The sequence below is a fragment of the Hyaena hyaena genome, unplaced genomic scaffold (assembly GCF_003009895.1).
Source record: "Hyaena hyaena isolate Hyena2069 unplaced genomic scaffold, ASM300989v1 scaffold_732, whole genome shotgun sequence".
Taxonomy (NCBI): Eukaryota; Metazoa; Chordata; class Mammalia; order Carnivora; family Hyaenidae; genus Hyaena; species Hyaena hyaena.
In genome coordinates, this window is record NW_024081364.1 from 880,529 (window position 1) to 907,826 (window position 27,298).

A 27,298-nucleotide genomic window follows, 5' to 3' on the forward strand; every position below is an offset into this window, starting at 1 on the left:
ATCAGTATAGACAGGTCTGTGATCTCATAAAGGCTGAGTGTTGGGATAGCAGTATAATTGGTGAAGTCTGTGCAAAAGAAATAACACATAAGAATAACATTCTATATTCTTTGTTTCCATTTGTGTAAAAGGCAAAAACAGGGAAACCTGTGCTGTAAGAAATCTGGGTGGTGGTTTCCTGTGTATGTGGGCAGTGGCTGCAAGTTCTCTTCAAAGGAAGGCTTTGGGGGTGCTGGTAATTGTTTCTTGACTCAGTGCTTGTTACCCTAATGGAAATTCATCAAGCTGAGTATCTATGTGCACTTTTCTCTATGCACATGAAAATTCAGTAGTAAGTTTTAGAAGACAATATGATCAGTTTTGAAATCAAGGTCTAGCTTGGAGGGAATAGGAACTGAAGGAAACTAGGAACTATTATCCGAATTGCTCTCTAGTACCAAAAATAATTCCAGGGAAAAACCAGTGGGCCAGACAAAAGCGAATAAATAACCAGGGGAGTTGGCAAAGGACCCTAAAAGCCTACTTGCAACATGTGAAAGGATTATTTGACCTTATGTGAATACCTGGGGCTCTATTCACACTCACACTTAACACATGGATAACTGATATAGTTCAATCTATTACTTGCTAATGAAGAGAGTTGTTCTAAAGAATCTTTCCAAAGAAACATCATGTCTGGCTCCTGGCTTGCACAGAGATGAGCATGTATAAAACAGACATCACTATGTACAGCTAGTGTTCATTAGGGACCACAGTTAAGCCAATCTGTAGCTACTTTTAGTTTGTTTTTGTCTGTTCCACTTGCAAGATGAATGTCTACATTACTAAATTTAGTTCACTATTGTACTTGCCATAGCCATCGATGTATGGCACATATTAATGGTCACCAAGAAAATTTCCATGTAGCAAATGTCTCCCCAATTAAAATTGAAAGCCAGAAATGGACAAACAGTATTACCAGAGAGGTAACAAAATAGCTACAAATGCATTGATGCTTCAACACCACCATCTCACTTCTAGATACTTCTAGTTCCCAATAACATGAAACCACATATACACAGTTATACACTGAAGCATTATTTCTAACAACAGAATGTTGGAAACTACCTGTATGTCCAAAGACAGGAGATTGGTTGGACGAACTAGGCTACATAGGAAAATGGATACATTAAAGCTATAAAGAAAACAGAAATATATCTAGGAGTTGCTATGAGGTGGGTTTCCTGGGAATATTGTTAAGGGAAAAGAAAGAATGCAAAGGTCACCTACTATGTGCTGACTTGTGTGCAAGCAGTAAGAAATGAGAAAACGTGTATATGGTTGAAGGAATTCTGGAAATATTTAAATATATTCCAGATTTTAAAATGAGTAAATACAGTGATGATGTTGGGAGTCATGCTTCTCACTGTGAAGAAAGGAATAAATAAATGAGGAATAGAGGGAAACAAGAAGGAAGCCCTTTAAAAATATGTGTGGATATGTGTATATACATACTTGTGTATATATGTGTGTATATATATGCATTATTTATGTATATAAATATACACACATATGTACATATATATGCATTATTTATGTATATAAATATACACACATATGTACATATATATGCATTATTTATGTATATAAATATACACATATATACATATATATATATACACATATGTGCATATCCATATATTTCCCAGTTCAGACTGTTCAATGAGTCTGGAAAAGACATTCCAGTAGCAACAAACATACCTAGTACAGACCTTAGTTACTACTAATGCCATTACCCTCCAAAAGGAATCAGATCTGATTGGAGAAATTATATCTGGTGTTGGTCAAGTAAGATTCGACTTGAGTCTTAAAACATCTTTTTATGTCAAAATTAAAGGGAAAAAATGGATGGTTAATGACAAAGCACACAAGAGCCAGATTGAAAACAAAACATATATTGGCCAAGTCTAGACAATTTGAGCATAAACGTAATCAAGGACAGTATGAATTGAAAACTGTTAGGAAAATATGTATCCTGAAAGTCATAGAGATTATAGATAACGGATCAAGAGATAGGTACTAGACAGATAGACAGGTAACTAATAAGAGAAAAGGCATTTGCTTACATGAGGAAGACAACTTCTGAGTAGTAACTGTGGACGTTTTGCTAGAGGCAGACAGCCATCACTTTGCAACTTAGATAGTATTAGTTCTGGCATCTGGCTGCAATGGTCATTCAAATATTTCCTGTCCCGTACTGTTGTCCTAGGGCATAGGAAATGTTTTTAGGAAGGCGACCATATTTGTATGGATGTAGAATGTCTCCCAAGAATTACTTATCAGTTCGATGAGGAAAAAAACTGATTATTCAAGAGAAATTAGATAGTATCTTGACTGGATGATCAAAAGGAAGATGATCAATGAGAACCAGGTAGACCCTGTGTCCCTCTAGATGTGATGGGCTGAAGATTCAACGTAGTTCAGGTGGTATCCCACTAAACATATGTAAATGTATTGAGCCTATCATAGGAAACATAAATCAAATTCAAAATGAGAAGCATTCTATGAGGGTGAGAGGGTAAGATCAATTTCAAAAATGTCAATGTGATAAAAGATAACAAAATGTTAAGGGATGATTCTAGGTTAAAGGAGATATTTAAAAATCACATCAACATGAAATATGTGATCCTAACCTAGATCCTATTCTGGGTAGGAAAAAAATGCTATAAAAATACTATTGGGTCAGTGGACAGAAGTGGGAGATAGAAGGTTGATTAGATGTGTCAATGTTGAATTTCTTGAAAAAAAAAAATATATATATATGTATATATGACATGATATATAACTTATTCTCATGTGGTTCAGGAAAAATGTGTGTGTGTGTGTGTTTGTGTGTGTGTGCGTGCGCACACAGGGAGAGGGAGAAAGACAAAGTGCATAGCACAGAGCAAAATTAAGAATCTGAATAAAGAATAAGAGCTGTACAGTGTTCCCAACTCTATTCGTGCCACTCCTCCGTAAGCTTGAAATTGTTTCAAAAGAAGAGTTCATTTTTTTTTTAATTTTTTGGAAAATCCAATATTGGAAACACATTAATTATATTGTCATTTTCACAGGGTTTTCTTTTAAAACCAGATGCCTCATGAAAGCACATAAACATATTACTCTGAAAGCAGTCACTGAAATCTATACCAGCATGTTTAATCGGCTCTTTCCCATTAACTGACTGATAGCTGATGGATTAAGGAAGTTAGAGATTTGATGTGATAAAATAAGGCAAAAAGAAATGACTTTAGGAGCAGTAACTGTGGTGCCGTGTGAGCAGTCAATTAGGGTAGGGGCCTACATTGACAAGAGGAAGTGGGGTACAAGAAACACACACACACACACACACACACACACACACACACACACAATGTCAACATATGGCGTTACTCAGGATTGGTCCTGATTAAATGGTGACAGTAGGCAACTTGCTGCTCCCCTTCTGCATACTTCTATATCTTATGCTCAAAGATACTACAAAAAAACAACAGCGTATTTATTTGGAACATTTACACTATAGAAGCATATTTGTTCAACTGGATTTGTGGAGTGGAAGGGGGTGATAGCAGTTTCCTGAAAGTCATGGACTATGAATATGCCCGAAGGCATAAGGAACTCAAAGATACCAACAAGTCACGCTTGTCAGAGTAAATTTGAAAGTGGAGAGAAATAAGACAGATATGAAATTAGCTCCGAACAATTCAATATTCGAAAACATCTGTAAGAAGAGGCACTAAGGGCCAGGACTGAAGAAAATAAATCACAATTAGATCTGGTTCTGGAAAAATCACCAAAGTCTACATTAGCAAATCAAGTCTAAGGAGGAATTGAAGGGTTTCTCTTGACAGAGGAGTACTTAGTGTTTTCTTGGAAAGGGTTTTCAGCCAAATATAATTTACAAATCTCTGCATTCATTTGTTCTGTTCAGATACCGGAAAGAACGTGCCTCGGTGAGAAAGATTTATACTAGTTGCAGAAGCTTGCACCAAATATTTTCTAGTTTCCCTACCAACTCTGAGATTCTTTCATTCCCTCTAAGGTGAACTGTTTTTTAGAATGGTAAACTACCTCCTGTTTAATGATAACATCTGCCGAAAGGTAGTCATATTTATTAATAACATAATTTCAGCTTTTGACATTTCTATTATGATAATTTAAACTTATTATCTAATATTCCTCTCCTTTAGATAGAATTTGTTGTACATTATTTATTTCATGTAACGTTGTGCATGTCAGCATAAATGCCTTTTTTTCCAGCCTCAATACATTTAGAATACCAGGGAAGATCCAAAACAGAAAAAAAAAAAAGATAATGTGATAATGTGAATACACTGCTCTGGGGACGGACTCTTTAAAGCTTCATAGGTTTTCCATTTACATATCAGACAATTCCCAAACCTTCAGAAGAGAATCCAAAGTGCTGGCACAGTATGTGGATTCAGATCTTATGAATGGGATGGTATTAAAAGCAATTGAGATTGAGCATAATGGTAAAAGTTTGAGGTGATTCAAAGAAAATTACATTAGATTTTCAGGTTTACTTCAGCAGAGATTAGAAAGTGTATTTCAACTTCCTCAACAAAGAATGAGGCAAATCTCATAGAAGACCAAGTCAGAGTCAAAGTTTGTTTAAAAGGGCATCTCTAAAATGGGATATTGGCACCAAGAAGATCTGTACCCCTGATCAATGGAACTTGAACAAATTTGCTGACAGAATTAGACCAATGCAGCATTATACATTAACATGTATAGGTACTGAAAGAAATCAATTAAATTTTATAAAAGTTGTTAAAACTAACACCTAACCCTAACCTCTGACCTTGACATCTATCCTGGTTCTGAACTCCATTTCAATTCCAATCCTAACCCTAACCCATAGTTGGTTGGAGAACCCTCATCCTACTAAAGGCATACTTAAACTTGAATTCTGTAATAAAAAAGTCTTTTAACAAGAAAAAAACAAAAATCAAACAACCCCCAAGCCCCATAAGATCCATTTAATATTCTTATGATCACATAAATATTAAGGCACTCATTTCTTATTGACCTTAGCTATAGTTTCTAAATTTTTAAAAAATATGTATTTATTTTTGAGAGAGAGAGCAAGGGAGGGGAGAGAGAGAGAGAGAGAGAGAGAGAGAGAGAGAGAGAATGAGAATATCCCAGGCAGGCTCTACACTGTCAGCGCAGAGCTTGAACTCACAAACTGGCAAGATCATGACCTGAACAGAAGTGAAATGAAGAGTCAAAGTCAACTGACTGAGCCACCCAGTCACCCCTATAATTTAAAACTGTTTAAAGAATAACCAAGTTAGGGGCACCGGGATGGCTCAGTTGGTTGAAAGTCTGACTTCTGCTCAGGTCTTGATCTTACAGATCATGAGTTCAAGCCCCGTGTTGGGCTTTGTGCTGACAGCCTGCTTCAGATTCTGTCCCTGTCTGTCTTTCTCTGCCCCCACCCCTTGCATGGGCACTGTCTCTCTCTCTGTCAAATATGAATAAACATTAAAAAAGATTTTAAAGAATAACCAACTTAACAAGTTTGACACAAGAGCCAAAATCTTTCCCCAAATCATATTATTGATAAAATCGTTCTTTATCCTAAGTAAAAACAAATGGAATTGTAGAATATATTATTTCAGAATAAGCAACTATCAAGCAGATTTTTCCACACATTAACTTTATTAAATTTGGATTTAAAAAGTTTTTTTTTCTCTTTTATTCATTATATTCTGTTAATCAGTTAAAAAACCCACTATTTATTTGTTCATTTGTTTGTTTGTTTGTTTTTAAGTAGCAGGAAACTAAAGATGTGGGAGAGGATGATTAGTTGTTCACCAAACCCATGTCTCTTTCTTCCTTGTCACACAGCCTGACTTCTGGACTCCCTTAAAGTTAGGCATCACCGGTGAGGACTCCTTGCAGCCAGTGGAATTCTAACACTTTCAGACTGGCCCACAGCTTGGTTCCCATGGAGCCCTGCACTCTCTGTTCCTCTGCCAGCCAAGGCTGGTAGAGACACAAAGGAAAGAGCCACGCAACAGTCACACCTCTGTCTGTGGCCATTCCCACCATTTATGCATTGAAACCCATTCCATGTTAGCTGTTCTGAGAATTAACTCTAAAAACTCTCCCTGTCTTTTATTTCGTTACATTCTCCTTTAGACCTTCTTTTCAACATACACATATATTATTTCTTCAGACTTAAAAATAAAACAAAACAAAGCATTTTTGATTTCCACTAGTGACTGCTCTACTCTTTTGTGGCAAAATTCCTCAAGAGATGTTTAGATTTGCTCTGTTTCATTCTCTTCTCCTGTCTATCCTCTCTCAGAGCACTCCAACTCATAGATTCCTTCCCCTGCACACTCCAATCTGGCTTCAACCCCCATGTCCTGTCAGTGGTTACTCTTCCATCATCATTGGACTTGACCAACTTAAATTCACAATTTAACAGAATACAGCATATTCTCCTTAATAATATACTTTTTTACTTTGATTTTGGGCACCACATTCTTTTGGGTTTCCTCCTACTTAATTTCTCGTTCTTTCTTAGTCTTCCATGTGGACTTTCCTTTAAAACAAGGACTTTTTTTTCTTCACTATTGGAATGCTCCAAGATTCAGTCTTTAGTCCTCCTTTCTTTCCACCTACAAGCACTCACTTCCTTGGAGATCCCAGTCAGTCTTTTTCAGGTATTTCTTTTCTCTATGTCAGTTACTTTCAACTCCACTGTTTTGAGTGATTGGTGTGAATTATCATTGATGCTACTTTATTTCACATTCTCATATCCATTAGAACACCCTGTTCTCAACTTTGAAAATACATTCAAAATAAAACTACTTATTACATCTCTGGTTTGAAACGCCAGCTCTTTCTTGAGTGATTATAAGAACTTAGATCTATTTATATCCCTGCACCCACATACACCAGTGGCAACAGATCAGCCATGATTCTCCTTTTAAAACAGAAATCAGATCATGTAACTACAGCTCAGAACCCTGTAAGTGTTTATGATATTATGCAGAGTAAAAGCCAATATCTGTATGGCTGCCTCAAAGGACCTATAGCTCCTGTTCTTTGTTACTTCTCTTATCTTTACTACCGTCACTATTATTTATTCAGCTACAACACACTGAGCCTGGAATGTTAGGGTTTTTACCTTGGACATTTCTCTAGCTAGAGTATTCTTTCTTCAGATATCCCCTTGACTAACTCTCACCTCTGTTCATATATTTGAAGAAGTGTTACCATCTCAATAAAGCCTATCCTATCCACTCTATTTTAATACAGTAGTATATACATCCCTACACTCAAAGTCTTCATGGTCACCCTTTCTTACTCTGCTCTTTGAAAAAAAAATATGGCAATTATGGATTTTTATTGTAGCATATAATTTACTTTTGCTTTTATTTGTTTTGTCTGTCTAGAATTTTAAATCTGCATAAATGAGAACCTTTTAAAACTAGTACATGCTAGGTGTCTGTAACAGTTCCTGTTTTGTAGCAGAAGCTAAATATTTCTTAAATGATTATTGGAATAGAAACAAGACCATTTACAGAAGATAATTTCAGCCCAGTATTGCCATTTTATTCAGTCATTGTTATGTTGAGGTACTGTTATTCTCTTAAGACTGATATTTGGGTTAGCACATTGATTTTATTTAGAGGGCTTCAACTTTATCTTCTGGAATGACTTTATATGGAAATACGTCCCTCCGTCATCTATCTCACTATCTATCTATTATCTATCTATCTATCCATCATCCATCCATCCACCCACCCATATATATGTATGTATATGTATACACACACACATATATATACATATATATGTATATACACATGTAAATGGCAAAATACAAAAATACAATGTTTACAATCCAGAGTTTAGTCAGAGAAATCGATCTCAAAGTATCTCTTTCCAAATCATTTTCAAACCTTAAGTGTCAGAAATATCTTTGTGAGTGATTTAAGGGAAAATGTGGCATATGTTCATGCCATATTATATTCTAACTTCACCTCTGGTTCACTCCAGAAAATAAGAGATTAATTTGCTTACCAGTATCATTTTGGCTTCCTCCTAAATGTATGCATATGAATTTGCATAGTTTGCATGTTTTGAATTTTGTGAAATACTTTATTTATGGAATCTGGTAAAAAACATAGTTCAAAATATAATAAATGATATTTTATTTTTATAATTTTATAAAATTAATTTTATATTTTATATTTTATATATTATATATATTTATTTATATTTTTATTTATTTATATAAAATATATATATCTTATAATTTATAATTTTATAAAATTAATAAATAATATTATCTATGTTATTAGTACTCTAAACACTTGAAAGGGTAGTTTTCATTTACTCATTTAGGCAAGTGTATTAATACTGTGAATTCATTTTCTTTCTTTATCTACTAGGTACTTTAGGGACCAGTTGTGTAACTAAACACTATATGTATTTTTATACTTACTTTCAGTTTCACCTTTGGTATAGTGATTGATGTCTTTTTGGATTAAAAGCAATATTCTCATATAGTTATTGTAAGGACAAATGAATAAATATATTTAATGCACCTAGAATATTTCCAGAATTGTAGTCAGTATGTAATAAGTGACCATGATATTTATTATTTTCTCCAATGGGAAAGAGTGGAAGAGGACTAGGGAGTATTCGAGCATGGGGATTTTTCAGTTTGAGATACTTATAAGTCCTTCCTGGCAAGTTGGGTAGGTCTATTCCATCCAGTCATTCAGAGACTTATGTCAGTTCTGTCATACCTTGGATATTATTATTATCAAGATGTGACATCCAAGGTTTATCTTGGGTTTCATCTTAGTTGCTTAGAAGAAGATAGAAAGTAGAAAGAAAAACAAGCCTATTTCTTAAAGGCATTGGTCAGGAAGTAATAACATCACTCACTCTAATATTCCACTGTGAGAATTAATCATAGGGCTGCATCCAGATAAAGGGGTGTGCTTGGAAATGTAAGTCTGGTTAGTCAGCCACTTCCCAGCTATAACCTTATACAATGGAAAGGAGAAAGTGAATTTTGGTGGATGGTTGTGTCTGCCTAAGAAGTGTCCAGGTGAAAGAGTTTACAGCTACGTGTAGTCTGGACTAGATATATAAATTTGAGAGTCATGAACCTGTAGATGGTATTTAAAATCTGGGAACCAGTGAAAGGGGATAGAGATGAGAAGTGTCTAGTACTAAGCCTTGAGAAACTCATATATTTCTTGAACTGAGGAACTTCTGGTTCTTCAGGGAAGGTAATTTTAAAAGATGGCTATCCATCTGTGTGGGTTTTATGTGGATGTCAGTGGAGGCAGTTCTGCACTGGAGGACACCAGGGCAGCTGCCAGGGAGCTGTCCTCCAGTCGTGGTGCTGACAAAATACCTCCTCTCCTCACAATGAATGGCATTGCCTTGGTTATCCTTGAAGAGCTGTTATTCTCCCCCAATACACACATCCAGAAAGATACTTCTTTCTGATGGCCCCACATTTTTGTACTTGTAGAAAAAGTGATGGGCCCTAGTGCTACCAACTTCTCTTTTCTCCGGTCTTATTTCACACTCAAAGCTCCTCCACAGAAACACTGTTTTCTACATGAGAACACTTTATAAAGTTTTGCATAAGAGCTCTAGTTATGCAACCAGCAGGTTAAGACTTGAGTCATTCCATCAGTTTTACTCAACTGTGTTTCTCCCTATGGATCCCACCTGAGATGAGTGAGAAATACTGCAAGAAGAGGTAATTAAAGAGATAAGTAAAGACTCAGAGACATTCTTAACAATAAATCAGTGAGAAGGAATCAAAGCAAATATGGTGTCAGAAAAAAGATGAACATCCATTAACCTTCCTATTCAATAATTAGTGATTTGATTATATTTCCCAAACCAGAAAAAATGAAGATAAATACAAACGTTGCAGCAGGTGGCAAAAATATGTAAGTTCAAAAGGATTAAAAAAACTATGAATATAGGCAATATATGAGAAACTATAATACCAGTTAATGTTGTTTAGTCTCACAATATGTCAGACATCATAGTAAGTGCTTATAATGGTTATGACAGTTGACTACCCAACAAGACTTAATTCTAGATGGTCAGTCTAAGTCTTTCATATTAATCATTTCCCCCACATCAGTAATTAGATTAATAAGGAGCATATGATCCTCTTCTCAGTGATGAGACTTAAGTGAATATCTTCTGGATGAGGTCATGGAAAGATCAATTATCAAATGGCCCAGGAAAAAAGACAGTTTTCTATCCTTGGGCATCATGACTGAGTATGACGCCAGCATCTGCTGCCACTACCAGTCCTAGAATGATGCCACTTCATGAACTGAATGAATCCCTACTCGCTCATCTTTGTACATTCCTATCTCTGAAGTGCCTGCAATGAAATATATATTCCTTTATTGCTGGAGAATATTAGAGACAAGTTTTCTTTTTCTTCATTTTTTTCTTTTTTGCTCCAAAATTTTATTTAAGTTCCAGTTAGCTAGCATACAGTGAGATGTTAGTTTCAGGTATTGAATTTACTGATTCATCACTTACACACAACACCTAGTGCTCACCACAAGTGCCCTCCTTATTACCCATCACCTAGTTAACCTATCCCCCAACCTCCCCTCCTGTAACCATCAATTTGTTCTCTACAGTTCAGAGTCTGCGTCTGGGTTTGCCTCTCTTTTTATCCCCATGTTCATTTGTTTTGTTTTTTAAATTCCACATGTGAGTGAAATCATATGTCATTTGTCTTTGACAGACTTATTTCACTTAGCATAATGCTCTCTAGCACCATCCATGTCACGGCCAATGGCAAGATTTCATTTTTGATGGCTGAGTAATATTCCATTATATATAATCTCACATCTCCTTTATCCACTCATCCGCTGACTTTGAATCAATCACTGGGGAGGCATGCAAAGGATAATAAATAAGTACTTGGTAAGTTTCTGATACAATCCAAAGTCTGAGAAATATGACGTAAATACTAAAAGAACATAGAAGAATATATTTATATTTTGGAATATTAAAGGCCTTACATCAATTTTACTTGTTAAGACATTGTAGGTGAAGTGGCACATAAAATGCATGTATAGTTCTTAAATAGTAAAACATGCATACCTATTACCAGGTTAAGAATAAGCATAGAATATACTTGATGAGTTTCCACATAATATCTCCTTTCCCATCCTTGGTAAGCACTATCCTGAGTTCTACATATACCATTCTTTTAATGTTTTACTAGGTTGTATTCTATGAAATTGCCTGTTTTTGATCAAGTTTTCTCTACACACTGACCTAGTCAAAGGATTCAACTGCATATTTCTATCACACCAGTATGTATCCCTATATAATTTATTTACTATAGTTTACAAATAAATTTGCCTCTTCTTGAACTTACTGAAAATTTAGTCTTAAACTTTGAAAAAAAAAACAAGAATATTTTTAGAAAAAAATGTTTTTAGAAATTTTCTTTAGCTCTATGAAGGTGCAAGTAAACTTGTAAATAAGAGGTAAAAGTAATTAAACTTATATAAATGTAATCCAAACACTTTCATGTTGCTGAGCTTTAGGTTTTAGTTGATGAACTCAGAAGTAATTCTCCTATCTCAGAGAATATTGGAAAACTGTAGCATTAAAAAGAAAGACAGCAAAGGAGTTTGGAATATCAGAAATAATAATACCATTGGTGGAGGGAGAGGGAGAATGAGAATGAATGAATATGATTCTATAATTGGATCATAATTGAATTAACCTTAGATTAACTAGATGGAATTATGAAATAATGACAATATTTGGTATATGCTCCTTCTGCAAAAATATGTAACATAAGAGAAAAATTTTAGAGGACAAGTAAAACTCAAGAAAATTGACAGTTAAGGACAAATGGAAACAAATCCAGAGCTGTAAAATTATAAGTGGTATTATTACAGTGAATATTTACCAAATGTCAAGATAAGGTAGCACATGGTAACCTGAAAAAGCTTAGTTTGACCAAATAAAGTGCTACCACACTGAACCTTTCTTCACAGCCCCGGTGCCCATATAGATATTACTGTTTGAGTACCACACTGTTTCCCCCTGAGCCTGGAGGTAAAACCTCAAAAGCTATTTCAGCATATATCTCCAAGCAACAACTACCAGCCACTACCTATCACACAGAATGGGAAATTGAGAAAAGTATTTTTCCCCTTCCAGCAATTCCTCAAAGATCTTCTAAGACATGAGTATCTTTTATCTACAATTTGAAGCAATTATTACCAATGAAATTGTAAGCATTGTTGTCTTCAGGTCTCACCTCTACAAGGCATGGCTGCTAAGTCATTAAGGCCTGTCTTCTTCAATCACTTTTACTATTTTTAAACAAAATGCATTTTTTAATGATTTTATTTATTTATTTTGAGAGAGAGAGCATGTGAGCAAGAGCAGAGGAGAGACAGAGAGGGAGGGAGAGAATCCTAAGCAGACTCTGTGCTATCAGCACAGACCCCTACTGTGAGATCATGACCTGAGCCAAAATCAAGAGTCAGATGCTTAATCAACTGAACCACCAAGATAACCCCCACAAATAAATTTTTTAAAAAAAATTAATGTTTATTAATTTTTGAGAGAGAGAGAACACAGGAGAGGAACAGAGAGAGAGAGACAGGCAGACAGAGAGACAGAGAGACAGAATCTGAAAGAGGCTCCAGACTCGGAGCTGTCAGCACAGAGCACTACATGGGGCTTGAACCTACAGACTGTGAGATCATGATCTGAGCTGAAGTCAGAAGCTTAACTGACTGAGCCACCCAGATGCCCTTCACCCAATACATTTTTAATTGAACTACGTACATATGCATAGACGGAGTATTTGCAGGAATAAATATAAATAATAAATGTATGGAAATAGTTTATGGAATATAAATCATTATTTGTATTTGAAATCCATGATTTCTTTCACTGTTTCTTCCAAAAAGATTCTCTAAGCTAAGTTCTAGGTATATTCTTAGAAGAGAGGCTTTTTTCTCTCTCTTATAGCTTTGAAATATGAAAGACATAGAAGCGATTACTAGTCAGAATCACAATGAATGAAGAAGTAACTTGTGGGTTAATACTAAGAGCCTGAAACAGAAGGTAGCAAGGAAAACAGTGGAGAGAGCTGGATGGAAACCAGCCAAAATGTGCAACTTCTCATGTAGAGAGGACACGAACGAAAAGATGTGAGTCCATAGGTCTGAACTGGAAGTAGATAATCTAGGTGAAGTGGATAACAGGCAGGTAGAAATTGGATTCTAAAGCTCTGGGAAAAGATCAGGGCTGAAAGTAGAGATATGGAAGCCATAAACCATGAATGATCAATCAAGAGGAAAAAATTGCATGTGGTCACTCACTGAATAACTAGAGAAGAAGGAGCCAATGAGAAATTAAAGGGAAAACATCTAAATTCAGTTGACAGGCTAGAAAAACATGCAAAAGACAAATAAAATATTTAAAAATGCAGTCAGAAGTACTAGGAAAACCTGCATACAACAGAGGAGGAATTTCAACTACTGTAATAACCTGATACTTGATATTACCTTTAGAGATGTGCATCTCCCGAAATTTAAAATAGAATTTTAAGTAGAGCAATGCTTGAGAAAGTCACATAAACACAAGTACATGGTGAGAGCTCATTTATTCAGCAAATATTTACCAAAATCACTCTTACCATACAGAAATATTGTGAACAATGGCCAATAAAAGAGATATCTTCTCTACCTTCATGAAGATTACAGCTAATTAGAATAAAGATGTGATTATATACATTACTTTAAACAATGGTTGGGGCTAGTGTGACAGAGGGGTGGGGAGAGCCAGAGAAGTCCCTTGGAGTCAGAGGAGTTGGGGAGAAGACAGAGGTAGTCCAGGGGAGGCTAGGGAGGCTGGTTTACTTCTTTCTTTCTTTGTAATAAATAGGAAAAAAAGTTGAACATGTTTGTTAGACTCAGAGGAGAAGCCAGTGGAAAGAATCTAAGGATAATAGAGTTCATGGACTGGAAACAAGGCTATTTCCATTTTATAGAGATCCTCCCATTTGTCAAGCACTGTACACATACTATTTGGTCTTAAGAAAGTTCTAGAACAACCTCTACAGTCCAATAAGTACATAAACTACATATGAGCATATTTATCTGAAGCTATTTGTCTTCTCTCTTTTTGGTTTGTCTTCTAGTCATTCCTATGAAGATTGAAGAGACAATATATATATTAAATGTATAAACATCTATTAATCAGTTATATTAGTTTTAAATAAATTTTATAACTCAAACACCTAAGTTCATTCAGAGTATTCGTTTAAACAAATGAAAAATAATCTCTTGAGGATGCCTGGCTGGCTCAGTCAGTGGAACATGTGACTCTTGATCTCGCAGTTTCAGGTTCGAGCCCCATGCTGCATGTAGAGATAAATTTAAAACAATGTCTTTAAAAAAAGAAAAAAAAAAACACAAAAATATCTCTTGAAACAAGAAAAATAATTTGTTATTATTATTGTGGTGTTGTCAGTCACATCTACTAAAATATATATACCAGAGTTTCAAGAATAGTATTAGCCACAGAATAATAAAAACTCTGAATGACAAGGATAAATAACTGTGATGCATATTGGCTTGCTTTTTTGTACCTCTTTTTATTGACCAGCAGCTCTCACACTTACCATTAATACAGCACTCATAAGTGGGAAAATAGTGGACTGAACTTGCTTCTTTACTTGCTTTCTCTTGCATTATATGAATAGCCACTTTATTTTCACATTTTCCTAGATCTCTCATTTTCTTAAATGCATATTAAAACTGAAAAATATAATCATCTTACAATGAGATGCTTTCTTAAGTGCACAATTTTATGAATTTACCTTATTTGATAAAATCAACAGGAAGTCTTTAGTAAAGAATAAAGTATTATACTAATGTATTAAAATCACTGTTATTAGTTTTCTTCTAATTAAACCTAAATTCCTAACACCTGGAGATTGTCAGCCTATCTCTAAGCATTAGGTAATTAAATGAAAATCCTCTCATAGTTTAAAAACTATAATCAGAAGAATATCAACATTCAGTGAGACTGTTTTAAAATACGCACTCCAACTCAAATATTCCGTGGCCCTCGTATTTCTTCTTTATCAAGGTAATCAGGGACGCGTTACATTCATTACTTCACTTACTTACACGAGAGGGCTAAAGAATGAAATTATATCTGACCAAACAAAGAATAAATACTTTTACATAATTTACTGGATTTTGGAAATTTGGTGCCTCATGAATATTTAAAAGAGAAATGTATTAAGCAATCTGAATATAGATGAATGCAGATAATGTTCTAGACCTTGGCAAATCAATTAACCTCTGGACATTCCATTTTGAATAAAGGGGTTATTTGTTGGCAGTTGTGTAACCATTCTAATTAAAAGGAACTTGCAAACTCTTTTAATTATTCATCCATTAAAGCATCCTTTTGTGGATAGAGGCTATCATGCCCATTTTATACATTTGTATATTGGGGAAAATAATGGCAAAATAATCAATCTGGTGCAAGATCCATGGTTAGTGATAAGATTTTAGAAGCCAGACTTTCCCCTCTGCCAATTCTTTACATTATTCATTCATACTAAAGCCATTTTTGTCTATTTTAATTAACTTTGTATTTGAGAATTAAAGAATTATGCATTTGATATTTTGAATGAATCATTTTATTAAATCTAATGCTAAATTTCAAATATCATGTTCAGATTTTGTAACATTAAGGAAGCTATGGTATTTGGATCTTTCCTAATGAAAACAAAAATGAAAAGATTGTGTATTTTGACATCTTTTGCATCATCATGTGTAATCCCTTGAAGAAACAGTAACAAACAACTTCTTAGTTTATTGAGAGCCCTCAAATGCCCCATGACATCTGGGAATCTTTTCCAAAACTAGTAACACTCAATACAACACATTCAGATTCCTTATGAATGAGAGCAATATTTATTCATAATACTTGTATTTGTACCCTGGGGGAAAGGCATGATGTTGGTTGGCAGTCTATCAAAGACTTTAAAGAGAGCCCTCAAAGACTAAAGCAGATGCTATTAATCAGATGCTATTTTCATTTTTTATCTGAAGATTTTGTTAACTTGACTAAGAATTAAAAACTCTATGAAACATACATATGCATTCACATGCTGACACTTGGGTACAGCCATGTATACAGCCCTATCCACATGGCTCTCCATGGTACAGTGTTGTAATGGAGACTCTGGGGAATAATGTGGTCATTTTGGTGCCTCCAGTTATTACACTGTCTAAAACAGACTCAGAAATAAGCCATTGTTATAGCCACTCGTGTGCTTGTGTAAGCTTTAATGCATGCAGATTATCACTTATTTACTATTGTTTTGAATATATATGGTTTCATACAGTGGCCTTAAGTGTGGAAATAATTAGTGAATGTATTAATCCACTAAGGAGTCCTGGTTAAAGCATCTTTTGAAAAAATAATTATTTGATAACTTGAAAAATCCTTCTTTAGATCAGTAGTTTTGTGAAAGTATAAAGTCAACAGTGCACCTAGATTTCAAAGAAAAGCAATGACCAAAAAATCCATGTATTCAAACCTTTAAACATATCTTTTAATAGAAAGGATTTATGCCTGTGCTGAATGGTGATTTGTTTTGCTCACACAGAGGTATAAATAACACAAGAAAACAAAGTAAAAGGAGGAGTTTCATTAAAGTATTAGATAATTACTTGCTTACAATCTTTATTTATCAGTACATAATCATGTTATTAGAAACTTTATTTACTATTTATCATAGGTGACAATTATCCAAGATAGAAAGTATGTCTTTCATATGACTCTATGCCTTAATTAAAATATTAGTCAAATGTCCACAAGGTATTTCTATAGTTAACTTGTAAAATGAGCATAGCTTCAATTCAAAAATACTAATTAAATACAGAATGTGATTCAATAAAAGTCACTGATGGCTAATTAAGGGAAGAATTACCAGACTTGAATGAAAATATATAATACATATAATCCTAATGAGAGAATATGCTGTTTGCTTTCTTCCCTTATTACAAGAAATTCACCAACCAAGTATTTAACCTTGAGAAGAAACAAAGAAGCTTTCCTGAGTACATACCATTTCCCAAATACTGAGCTAGGCAATTTAGGATTTCTAAAGACAGTTTGAAGACAAATGCTTCCTAGCATTTCCTTAAAGACTAATTAAGGAAAAAGGAATTAGTTACTATTGAAGAATGGGAACACTAATTCAAGAAACAAGGCCCGCCTTAAACAAAATGTCCTAAAACTTATGTTTATCAAAATCTTTTCAATGTTTTTTTCTTCCTTTTTTTTCTGCCCTCTTTATTTTTGATTTGAGGCTGTCATTGAAGTCATAGTGTTTTCTTATTACGTTTTTTGTTCTTGAATGTAGATAACATTTTCGGTAGTTAATATTACACATGTTCAAATGTGTACCTTTCTTAATATATAATGTCATTCAATGCCCTACACTCTTCATTAACAGTATAGAGCCTTAGAATACTTATTAAAGATAAAAATTACAAGAACCATACATATCAGTATTTATAATGAATACAGACACAAAAATTAATTAGAAAATTAATTCAACAATACTTATATAGAGATAATACATTATGACTAAGTGAGATTCATCTAAGGAAAGTGTGATTCGTTCAGTATTAAAAAAAAAAAATCAACCAATGCAGATCACCCCATGTGATTATCTCAACAGATACAAAACAAAAGCAACAACATTTGACTAAATACAACATCCACTAGTGATAAAACAGCTCTCAACAAAAAATGGCTTTTGAGTTTTGGCCTTTGGGTCACAGGAAGTGAGCATACACCTGTCTTTGGTCATCCTGATTCCAGGTTCATCGACAGCAGCTGCTTCCACCATGCCGCCTAAGTTTGACCATACAAGATCAAAGTCATATACCTGAGGTGCACAGGTGGGGAAGTCAGTGCCACATCTTTCCTGGCCCCAGAGGTCAGCACCCTGCGTTTGTCTCCAAAAAAGTTTGTTGATGACATCTCTAAGGCAACTGGTGCTTGGAAGGGTCTGAGAATTACACTGAAACTGACTATTCAGAACAGACAGGCACAGATTGAAGTCGTTCTTTCTGCCTCTGCCCTGGTTATCAAAGCCATCAAGGAACCACCAAGAGACAGAAAGAAGCAGAAATACTTTAAGCACATTGGAAATAAAAGTGATGAGATTGTCAACATTGTCTGGCAGATATGGCACAGATCTTTAGCTAGAGAACTCTCTGGAACCATTAAAGAGATCCTGGGGACTGTCCAATCTGTGTGGATGGCCACCACCCTCATGACATCTTAGATGACATCAATAATGGTGCAATGGAATGCCCAGTCAGTTAAGAACTACAAACGAGTGGCTCCTGGGTGGCTCAGTTAAGACTCTTGATCTCAGTCATGATCTCTTTCAGTTTCTTAGATCAAGTCCCACACTGGGTTCTACACAGATAGTACAGAGCCTCTTTGGGATTCTCTTTCTGCCCCTCTCCTGTTCATGCTCTCTCTTTCTCTTTCTCAAAGTAAATAAATTATTTTTTTTAAATCTCTTTTAAAAAGAACTATGAAGGAACTTATTTCAATGTAGAATCATTTGACAATCAAAACAAAACAAACCAAAACAAAATATTTAAAAAAGGGAAGAAAATGATCTCAAAATGATAATGGGCATCCATGAAAACTTATGGGTAATGCAGGACTTAATAATAAAGGACAATGTTTTCCCTTTGATTTGCAAACGAGGAAAGGATATGTTGTCATACTTTTATTCACTGTTGTGCTGAAGATCCTAGCCAACAAATAAGAATACAAAGAAGCAAAAAGATTGGGAAAGAAGGGTTGGATTTGTCTGTATTTATAAATGATAGGATTATTCATTTGGAAGTTTCTAATCAATCTTTAAGAAACATTAGTCTAGGTAATGAGTGAGTTTAGCAAGGTAATGGGATGAGAGCAAGATTAATAAAAACATTCAATTTCACCTGCTGGCATCAAACATTTGGCAAATGTAATTATAAAAGTAACACTATTAAAAATATCATCTGACTTAAAATACTAACAGTCAAATATAATAAAAACCATGCTCACTTTAAACATATAAAGTTGCAAAATATTTCTGTATGAAATCAACAGATGTCTAACTGGGGGAATATATCATGTTCATTGAAGGACACACTATGGTTAATTTGTCCATTTTCTGCAAATTGATCTATAGATACAATATATTCTCTATCATATTTATAGCAGGGCTTTTACAACTTACAAGATGATTTAAAATGTACTTGTGACTGCCAAAAGCCTATTATATACAGAACTGTTGTGAAAAAACTTTTAAAAATCATCTTGTAAATTTATCTAAAAAACCTCCAAAAAGTCCAGCTAGAAATATGATAGAAAATACCATGTATCTGTAGATCAATTTACAGAGAATGGACGAATTAATAGTGCGACCTTCAATCAGTGAACATGATATGTTTACCCATTTAGTGTGCATTTATGTTTGTATGTATGTGGAGAGTGCAAAACTATAAATAGACCACACTTATATGAAGAATTGAGTTTTAACAAAGCTACTCACATGATTCAAAGCGGAGGAGAACAGTCTTTTCAACAAATAGTGTTGGAATGATAATATCCATATGGAGGAAATGCACACTGACCCTTCACATTATATACAAAATGAATTAAAAATGGATCTTGCACCTAAACATAGGAGCTACTGTTTTTCAACTTGTACAAGAATACATAGAAAATATTCACAACCTTGGAATAGTCAATAATGTATTAGGGCACAAAAAGAAGTAGCAATAAAAGAAAAATTGATAATACATGAAAATTGAATTATCTGTTCTTCCCATGCCATCACTAACAAAATGAAAGAACAAACCCCGGACCAAGAAACTGCATTCACAATGTATAATTCTAGCAAAAGCGTTGCAGAGGAACAATGCCCCCTTTCCCCTAAAAACAACCCTTACTTGGGCACCTGGATTTCTCAGTCAGTTGAGGGAACGACTTTAGCTCAGGTCATAATCTCATGGTCCATGAGTACAAGCCCCATGTCAGGCTCTGTGTTGACAGCTCAGAGCCTGGAGCCTGCTTTGGATTCTGTGTCTCCCTCTGTCTCTGCTCCTCCTCCACTCATGCTCTGCCTTTCTCTAAAAAAATAAACATTAAAAAAATAAATAAAAACAATCCTTGCATAATTAATACTGCCTCAGTGTTGGCTTCTCAGAGGGCTTAAAATACACATTATTGTCCTTGTATTTCTTGTCCTATATATTAATTATCCTGAGAAAATTCACCAATTTCTATTGTCATTCTGAGGTCCTGTCCTAACATAGTAACAAAATCTTTTTACCTACTGACTTTAGGGCTCCTTTCCATAGAATTGTGTTTTCCCCTGATGGTTTTCCATGTACCTGTTTTACCTTCTTAATAATAAAAAATTGGTGTGGCTTCAGGCTAATGTATCTAAAGTCCTGTGCAGATTCGAGGAAAGTCTGAGATGAAAGTAAAATTTTCCATTGGAAATGATGATTCCAAATCTTAAATGTTAGCTAGTTCTATATGTGCCATTGTAATTAAATAATATTTTCCATTGTTTTCCAAAATAATTTTCCTTTTAATTTTTTTGCATGTTTCAGTGCATGATAGTGCATAATATTGGGGAGATTATAAAGGAAAATATTCGTAGTTTTAATTCCTGCCCACAAAAAAGCAAATATTAATTTATTATTGATTGCCACTAATTGTGTAGTGCCACATTAAAAAAAAAAACAATTAGCAATAGTATTAACATTGCCACATATTTCTCAAAGTTAAAACACAAAACGTAAAAGAAAGAATAGAAAGAAAATAAAATGTAATGCTGTATCATTTGTTTGTGATCGACCTTCAGTTCCATGACTACGTATCATTGGGCCTGCCTACAGCATTTGGCTAAAGAAGAAGCAAAAGTTGAAATCTTGAGTATGCTTCACTATGTAACTATGAAATAGTTCATTTATGCCCTTTATACTATATAACTGTATATACTATATACATATTATATACATACACACACATATACACATACTATATAACTATATATACTAATGTATTATATAACTATATAACTTTGGGAAATATAATTTATAGAAATCAATGTGCTGACTTAAAGATGTCTTAACAAATGTTCATGAAACATTATTTATAATAGAGCAGAGTTAGAAACTATTGTCCATCAGTAAAAGTTTGTGAAGTAAGCGACAGCATACTCCTATGGTGGAAAATAACATAGCTGATAAAAATACAGGAGAGATGTGTATGTACTGCAATAGAAACATGACCTTGATATAGCCTTAGGTAGAAAAAGAAAATTTCCTAATACAACACTGTATTTTAACGATAAAATAAATGAAAAATAAATAAACAAAATGGGAGGGGTTCCCAGGTTGCTTAGATGGTTAAGCCTCTGACATCAGCTCATGTCATTATTTTATGGTTCATGAATTTAGCCCTGCATCAGGCTCTGTGCTGACAGCTTCAGAGCCTGTAGCCTGCTCTGGATTCTGTGTCTCCCTTTCTCTCTGTCCCTCCTCTGCTCACGCCCATCTCTCTCTTTCAAAAATGAATAAACAGTAACAAAATTTAAAAAAAATAAAATAAAATGGGGAAAAAGACAATTGCAGTATCCTATGCATTATATATGATTATTTAAACAAATTATTTTATCTCTAGATGAGTATAAAAATCTAGAAAGATATATGGAAAGCTCTTAAGCATCAAGGAAATGGTTTTAGGCAGGACTTTACCTTAATATTAATACATTTATATTTTCAAATTTTTAAAACAAGCTTATTTTATAATCCTTTTTAATCCCCATTTGGAAAACAAAGGCTGTTCATTCCTCACTCAAACAAACTTAAAGGCACATACACTAAATGTTTTGCAATAAATCATAATTTTAAATTTCTATGTATTTTTTGCTGAGAATACGAAAAAGAATGAGTGCTTCTGACATTGTGTCAATTAAAGAAATCCTGCTTAATAACAGCTACAGTAATTTTTAATTAAAAACAAGCATATTAATATTTTTTACTATTCTAATGTTCTCAAGAATTATAACCTTTCTTAAATACTTCATTAAAATATGAGCTTTCTAGGTTGACAATAGGTACTTGGGTATTTGGGATAAAAATAATGCCAAACGCAACTGTATTATGTATTCAATAGAGGAAGTTGGGGAAAAGATTAAGAAAAGTGTAATTTTCACAGATTATCAGGTTATACATATCTTGGTAAATATATATGAGTAGGTGGACTCTAATTTTAAAGACATGAATATGAAATGACTTGAAGTGGATTATAAAAGTTCCCAAGAGGGCACATCTATCAGCAAGACATTTCAGGAGTAATTTTATGTATTATGTAATGGGTTAAGTACCTTTTTACTGACGGTATTAGAAATATTTAATAAGGATTCCAAGGGGCATTTAATTGTTACTTATTAATTTTGCTTATTCATACCACTTCATAAGTAGCTTCATTAGCTCAGTCATCAAAAATGGGCTAATATGAATAGTTACAGATAAGAAAACTTACTGTATGTTGGTCACAATCAAATAAATTGCTGTATTTTGAGAGGAGAATTGAGGAACACTGTCTAAGAGGTATTTTGTTAATTGCTTTCCTTTTTATATATTATCTGTTTCCATGACAATTACTTTAACCTTCAATATTCTTCTTATTCCATTTGAAAGGATGTATCTTTTCAATAAGATAGCAACATTATTCTTTTGTTATAATTAATATATTTTATATTTAATTAAATATTATCTGAAGTCATTGACAGTAATCTGTTTACACAGAGAAACTGGAAAAAAATGTAGGATATTTTGCTTCCAATATGTTTTATCAGCATAAATAAGTTTAAACAAGTAACACGGAACTGTAAGTCTTTTGCTTTTCAACTTGATATATCACATATGCTGTTCCCCAAAGAACTTCCTTCCTAATTATGTTTTGTTCTAGATAATATTAAAGCTCATTGACATTCCCATAATACACTACAGGATGTCTGCGTGAAAATTGCCTAGAAGCAATGTTGGCTGATGGGAGGATGGTAGCTTATATTAAAAAGTAACTTTAAGAATTTATCAATAGAAAAAAGAGAGTTAATTATATTAGTGCTTATCTGTCTCCCCTTTTGGACAGGTTAAATTATTGGATTCATTTTTTATAAATTGAATTCTTCATTGGAACGTATGTCATCCATCTGTATGAAAACAGTTATCACAGGGGAAAAAAAAAGGGGAATTACATATAAACTCTCCCCAAAAGGTAAATTTTGGAAAATATGTGTTTCAGATATAATTATTTTTCTTGCTGTAAAGCAAAGTTTAAAGTGCTGAAAATATGTGACAGAATCCAGTTTCTGCCTGTGAAACATAAATCAGCCCTGCTTTCATGCTTACCATTTTGTGTTCTTGTTCAAAAAGAAGATTCTTTCTAGAGGGCAATGGGCTCTATGCAACTTAATTATAAGTGTCAGTTGAAAGACCTACACAGACATTGTCAGTTATTGGGTTTCTTATCAAGCCAGTAATGTTATATGGCTGTTGTACTAGTAATGAAGTTTTAATTAGGTCTCAAACATACTGAGAGCTTATTTAAGGCCTCCAAATTGAATAGTGCATGCTTAGCTGGGAAGCATGAATGCATCCCAAACATATCAAAATAACTGTCAAATACATTGTATGCACATTAGAAGATAATAGCTAGAAGGCTTAACATCTATTCTTAGAAGAACTCTAGGTATAAAAGGTTGAGGAAGTTCTTTTATATACTTAAATTATGGTCTTAAGAATAATATTTTTATTATTTTAGCAAGTATGATAGATCAGCACATGATTCAGTGTCTCTATTTGTGTCAGGAGTATTGTCAGAGGAAAAACCCATTTCAACCAAAGTTTGAGTTATCTTTATTTCAAATGGGAACAATCTTTATTCACAGCTATTTCAATATAACATTTATATTTTACTTATAAATACAAATTGCTTTTTCCCAATATTCTGACCCATGAGAAATTGTGCAGACCCCTCATTCCTAATCCTTAGGCAAAACATTTAAGTAATTGTTGATTTCAACTCCCACCAGTGGAGAATTCTTGATGTTTTTTTCAACACATGACCATGACTTTCTTATGTGACTGTCAATTCATGCTGTGGATGATGTGGGTTAAATTAATATTACCAGAAATAACCCTTCCCACTCCTACCCACTCCTCCCTACACACACACAGTAAGAATTTTAAACAGGGGACAGATTTTATCACAGAGAAAGAAGGAACTAAAATGCATTGCTACTGGACATAGGGTATCTGTGTCATTGTTCTGTTATATTCATTTCTTCTGAAATCCTCTCTTTTCACCAACCTGATCTGGCTCTTATTTTTGTTATTGCAAAGTATATACTGTGTTTCTGTCTTACCCTGATAGATATTTGTTGAACAAATATATTAATGAGTTACTCTCTGTGTGTCAGGTACTTTGTGAGGATTAGAGGTTAATTGTGAGGTCTATAAAGTATATATAGTTCAGAGGCTGCACAATGACTCTCTTCGGGTTGGATATGGGATCCCAGAGGATCTGAATTATGATCAAGCGGATGGGCAGTGGGGTGTGTGTGAAGAATTATAAGCTCAGGGAAAAGCACATACAGTTTGTGTGGGCAACTATCAAGTGTTTCCTAATTTCTGGATGGCAGCATATGTGAGGGGAGAGCAGAGACCCAAGGTTAACTTGATTATAATTGGAGGGGGCAGTGATGATTATCTCTGAGAAATAATGCCCTGTTCACACATGGTTTTCTTCCAATGTTGAGATACTAGTGACTTCTCTCCAACTTCCTGTTTCTAAAAGGTCACACAAGCACACAAGCAGAATCTTTTCTTCTGTCATCAATTTAAAAATATTAGTTACAAATATATTACTTTTTTTCTAGGACCTGAATTTTGCTATAGGTTTAATAGGTCAGGATTTGGCGGGAGCACCAACGGAAGTTGGGAATTTCTCTTTTTTTAAAGAACTACACACACTTCAGGAGAACGAAGCCAGAAAGTACAGTAGATTTTTTGGTAAAGCATCAATTCAGTGCACCAAAATGAGAAGTACTTTTTAGTTTGGAGGAGAAACGACAGTGGGAGATGGAGATACCAAGTTTGAAGTTGAAAGCTGAGGCCAGGAAGTAGAATTGTGTGTATAAGATACTGAAGGTAACATCTGGGGAAAGTCTATTAAAGTGAATTCACATGTTGTAGAAAACAATGTAATATAATTAAATGAAAGAGAGGGTCTGTTAAGACTTTGTCTAGAAAGAACAAAGCAAGCAATTTATAACAGAATTTTGTTTGCAATCTCAGCTATACACTAATTTTTCAAATTAAGTTATCTTCCAAATTTTGAAATGATTCGTAAAATAAAATTGTTTGATAATATAATGTCTCATTCTGCTTTTACAGCATTGCACAATGAAAAACATTTTTACAAAAAACAAAACAAAAACAAAAAAAACAAAACGAAGAGCTCTATCCATTGTTCCAATCAACTCTTTTGATTATTTGATATTCAGAGGATTTAATTTTGAAGTGCCTATTATGTTATCATTCTTGTCGATTTTTCCTCATTAGAATTGACCTAACCAGTGTATGTGTGTGAGTGATTTAAACTGTTTTATGTCTGTCATCAATGTAGAAGGGCACCATCTACACGGAAAACTTTGCAATTTTATTCTGTAGTCAATTTACATGTTATTTGCATTATAATCAGTGAATAACTGACTAATACAATAGTGATGTGAAAAGCAGAGGTAGACTCTAGTGTGAAAAGCAGGAAAGAATGGAGACTGAGTTTTTAAATGGTGATTTATTGTGTACATAATAATCATGCGTAGTTGAATTTTGATTCTCTACCCAAACTCAGACCTGAGGGGATTCAGATGAGTAATTCTTCTCTTAAGGGGACATAGTCATTAACCAGGATCTATCTTACTGATTGACCAAGAAAACCCAAAGCTTCCCCTCAGCCTGACTAACCTTCATACAGCCTTCTTCCTGACTCTAGTCCCCGGCTCCTTTTTCTTAGAGCCTCTGCTTTAGAAAACTTGTGAAGTGCCTGGGTGGCTCAGTCGGTTAAGCATCTGACTCTTGATTTTGGCTCAATCATGATCTTACAGTTCCTGAGTTGGAGCCCCAATTTGGGCTCCGCACGTAGCATAGGGCTTGCTTGGGATCCTCTCTCTCCCTCTTCCTTTGCCTCTCCCCTGAAAGTGCTTTATTTCACATAAATACATTCAATTTATAAACAAAAAAAGAAAACTTGTAATTGTACTTTTTTTTTTTTCGTGCACCTTTGAGTTGTAAATCTTGTAAAACTGGCAAAAGACCTGTTTTGCAACCTAAGGCTATCATCTCTTAGGGGATAGAACCCCTGTCTCCCAGGTTTCGACTAGGAGTCTAACTGTGACCAGACCCTTAGTTCAGATGTAAAACTACCTCCAATGATAAGGAGAGGAAAATATTTACCTTTTTTGGGGGGGTATAAAGTCAGTTAGTGAACACTGGCCTAAGATCTATGTCCATCACCCTGGTTTTTAAAAATATTCCAGGGGCGCCTGGGTGGCTTAGTCGGTTAAGCGTCCGACTTTCGCTAAGGTCATGATCTCGCGGTTCGTGGGTTCGAGCCCCGCATCGGGCTCTGTGCTGACTGCCAGCTCAGAGCCTGGAGCCTGTTTCAGAGTCTGTCACTCCCTCTCTCTCTGGCCCTCCCCTGCTCATGCTGTCTCTCTCTCTCTCTCTCCTAGAAATAAATAAAAATATTAAAAAAAATAAAATAAATAAAAATATTCCAAACTTTTTGAGGGATAGAGCTCAAATTGAGTTTTGGCCTCTTTTCATGATTGCAATAGATTCTTGGCCTGTTTCCCTTTCTCCAGTGAAAATTATGCCCCGACAAAATTTATAGGAAACTAATTAGATGACCTGGGACTCTGACAACTTAGATCTGTTTGACATGAAGAGAAATTGTAATATGTTAGCCCTCTCCATCCCAGCACACGTGAATCTGCCCAAGCTGGAGAGCACCACAGACCTTAGGGGTTATGTTCTTACTGCTGGTTTATATATTGCTGATAACC

General features: G+C 34.5%; 1 pseudogene; it reads left to right on the plus strand.

The window, feature by feature from the left end:
- Positions 1–18,468, plus strand: part of LOC120220863 — a 51,105-nt pseudogene extending 32,637 nt beyond the window's left edge.
- Positions 18,469–27,298: the final 8,830 nt, after the last annotated feature.